Genomic DNA, 4,237 nt, shown 5'->3' on the forward strand with positions numbered 1-4,237 from the left:
AGTGGGTCTCAACAAAATAAGGATATAGCCTAGATATGATTTCTAACATGGATCAGAGCTCAATAGATCTAATAAGTAGAGGTTTCATGGTAACAGATAAGAACAGGTAACTACACAGTAGCACGAGAATAACGGAATCACAATTCACACCGGCACGCCCACACTCCCATTACCTAGCATGTGCGTCACCTCAACACCAAAGACATAACACATAATTCGGGGTTTCATATCTTCAGAACCAAGTTTAGAAGTGTTACTTACCTCGAACGAGCAAATTCCAATACCGAGAAAGCCAAGCGATGCTCTAAAAAATGCTATCCCGCGAGTTCCGACCTCCGAACGGCTCGAAACTAACCAAAAGCAGCTCAAATACATCAGACAATTCCAAAGGAACTAATCCCAATCGACGAAGGTCAAATCTTGAATCAAAAGCCCATAATCGGCCAAAAGTCCAATCCAGGCCCGTACATCAGAACCCGACAAAACTCGCAAAATTCGACAACCCATTCAGTTACGAGTCCAACAATACTAGTTTCACATAAATACGACTCCAAATCGATGTTCAAACCTTGAAAATTCGATTTATGAAGTTTTAGACAACACCCACCAATTTCCTCTAAAATTTCATCAACCTATTGTTAAAAATGAAGATAGATTCACGAAATATAGTCAAAACCAAGTATAGAACACTTACCCCAATCCTTGTGGTGAAATTGGCCTCCAAAATCGCTCCATTCCGAAGTCCATAGATCAATATTTGATAAAAATGGCCAACCCTCGAACTTAAAGCATTCTGCCAAGCGTTTTTTGCATTTGTGGACAATAGGTCAAACCTGGGACCTTCGCTTCTGCGGTGAAACTTCGCTTCTGCCGAAATAGCTTTGCCCATCAACCATCACACCTGCAGTAACAAACTCCTCTTCTGCGAAGATCTTCTCACCTGCGCTCACAATTCCTCGCACCCATGCATCAGTACATAAGCTAAATTCTTTGCTTCTGCGATATCCCTCGCCCAGCCTCTTCTCGCTTCTCCGATGACACTGCCTCTTTTGCGGCTCCGCACCTGCGCCCAATGCTCCATAGGTGCAGTCACACCAGAACCTCTAGCAAACTAGCCATGGCCAAAAATTCCAAAATGCTTCGAATCTCGTCCGAAACTCACCCGAGCCCCTCGGGACCCCATCCGAATACACCAACAAGTCTCATAACATAACACGGACCCACTCAAGGTCTCAAATCACACATAACAATATCAAAACAATGAATCGCACCTCAATTCAAATTTGATGAACTTGAACTTTTCTACTTCCATAACTCGTGCCGAAACATAGCAAACCAATCCGGAATGAAACCCAAATTTTGCACACCAGTCCAAATTGACTCATTCCTGAAACAAAAATCCGAATCTGATATCCACAAAGCAAACTCCCGGTCAAAGTTATGAACTTTCCAAACCTCCAAATTTCCAATTTTTGCCAATTTGTGCCGAAACCTTCTAGAAATCTCCAAATGCAAATCCAGGCATATGCCCGAGTCCAAAATCACCATCCGAGTCTTTCTGAACCATCAAAACTCCTTCCGATGCCAAATTTATAGAAAGTCAAACTTGGTCAACTCTCCCAACTTAAACCTTCAACAATGAAATTCATTCTTCCAAATTAATTCCGAATAACCTAAAAACCGAAACCGATGATTCGCATAAGTCATAATACATCATAAGAAGCTACTCATGCCCGTAAACTACCGAGAAAAGTACAAATGCTCAAACCGACCGGTCGGGTCATTACAGGTAACACAATCCTTTATTAATACCAAACCAATATATATATATATATATATATATATAACAGTTGAACCAAAATCAATTTCCAAACCCAACCAATAATGTGTGTGTATTTTGAATCCTCTAATTCATTAACCAAAAAAAATAAATACTAGGTCTATTTTATGTTGATAATTTGAGTCTCACAAATAAGCTAACATAAAACATGATTTGAAATTTTGGTCCAATAATGTTTTCTACTGTTAATGGTGCTTTATAAACCTCTTTCTGAACCGCTAATGGTGCTAGCAATTCTTTGAGAACCACCGACAGTGCTAGGAAATGCTGATGGTGCATTGTAAATTGCTAATGGCGTTTATGAGTTGTTATTGATGCTTTGTGACCCGCTAACGTTTATTGGTGAACCGCTAACAACATGAACTGTAATGGCGCTAATGATGCTTTGAGAACCTCTAATGGCACCTTGTGAACCGCTAACACAACTTTGTCAAGTGCTAACAGAGCTTTATTAACCCCTAACTACGTGAACTGCTAGTGACGCTAACGGAGCTTTGGGAGCAACTAACGACATTATATGAACCGCTAATGGTGCTTTGTAGTGGTTCTAACAACACTTCAAGGGGTGCTAATGGTGCTTTGTGAATCGCTAACGACGCTTTGTGAGCCACTAACAGTGTGAACCGCTAATGTCACCTTGTGAATTGCTAATGAAGCTTTGTTAATGGTGTAAATCGCTAATGGCACTAATGCTGCTTTATGAGCCACTAATGGCACTTCATGAACCACTAACACTGCTTTATGAACCACTAATAGTGCTTTGTGAACCTCTAACAATACTTTGTGAACCGCTAACAATGTTTTGTGAACTATTAACAACAAGAATGGTTAAAAGTTCTAACGACATTTCATAACAATTAACAGTGCCTTGTGAATCGGTAATGGTGCATCGTGAACCAGTAATGATACATAATGTGTGTGTATTTTGAATCCTCTATTTCATTAACAAAAAAAAACAAATCTAGGCTATATTATGTTGATAATTTGAGACTCATGAATAAGCTAACATAAAAGATGATTTGAAAACGAAGGGTGTTGCTGTGCCTTATTTGAATTCATTATCATATATTGATAGATTTGAGAGTAAAAGCACGAAGTGTTACGCCGTGCCATTATATTCATGATATTACATGGTAAGGACGAGAGTAAAAGCACGAAGGGTGATGCCATTCCATTCATATTCATATCATTGCTTTTGATTTCCGGTTTTGGTGATTTTCTTGGTTATAGTGTTGCTTAATTCGGAAGATGCTAATTTTGGGATATCTTACTTTCTGTTTTAAGATATTCTCCCCTTTCGCATGTCCCCTCCCATTTAATATTTTTTCATTCTTTTTGCTATTTTTCTGCTTTATATATATTTGTATAGGGTTTGTACGTAGATGTCTTATCATATCCTCATCACTACTCGTCGAGGTTAGGCTCGACATTTACAGAGTACATTGGGTAGCTTGTACTCATACTATACTTCCGTACTTCTTGTGTAGATACTGGTATCGGTCCCAGCGATACTTAGAAATGCGGTAACTTGAATCACTTTCATACGAAGACTCGAGGTAGATCTACTAGTGTTCACAGACCTTGAAGTCCCCTTCTATTTCCTACCTTTACTGTTATCTTTTTATAACAGTTGTATTTGTTTTAGACTATGTTTGTGGACTTCTAGTTGCTCATGTACTCGTGACTCTGGATTTCTAGGAGTAGTTTGTATCACGTTATTTATATTCGCACTGTGTTAGTTTTGGAGTATATTTCTCGTTTATTGTCATTACATGAGTTAATTGCTAAAAATAATTGGTTAATCTCTTTAATAAAGTCGGCTTGACTAGAAAGTTGATGTTAGGCGCCATCTTGGTCCCGAGGTTGGGGATTCCGGGTCATGACAAGTTGTTATCAGAGCCCTAGGTTGCTTAGGTCTCACGAGTCATGAGCAAGCTTAGTAGAATCTGGAGGAACGGTACAAAGACGTCTGTATTTATCTTCTAGAGGCTATGGAGTTTTCGCAAAAAAATCACTTCTTTCTTTCCCTATCTTGCGTTTTTATTCTATCATTGATGTTTGAATCATTCAACTCTTGTTCTCTCACAGATGGTGATGTCACGACCCCCGTTCACCCTCCATGAACATGTCGTGATGGCACCTAGTTCCTACAACTAGGTAAGCCTAATAGTGCGGAAATAACAATTTAACTTGAGGAATAATCAATTAAAACTGAACATATGAAAATAACAACTGAATATAAGGCCGCCCGGCCTATACAACTCTAAGATATGTGGAAGTCTACAACTCAATCCCAAAACCCGGAAACTCACGGGAAACATAGGCTAATAGAATTACCATAAGTACTCTAATCTCTAGAATATCTATATCAAAAGTATGATAGGATAACAGCTCTAC

This window comes from Nicotiana attenuata, unplaced genomic scaffold (assembly GCF_001879085.1).
Source record: "Nicotiana attenuata strain UT unplaced genomic scaffold, NIATTr2, whole genome shotgun sequence".
Taxonomy (NCBI): Eukaryota; Viridiplantae; Streptophyta; class Magnoliopsida; order Solanales; family Solanaceae; genus Nicotiana; species Nicotiana attenuata.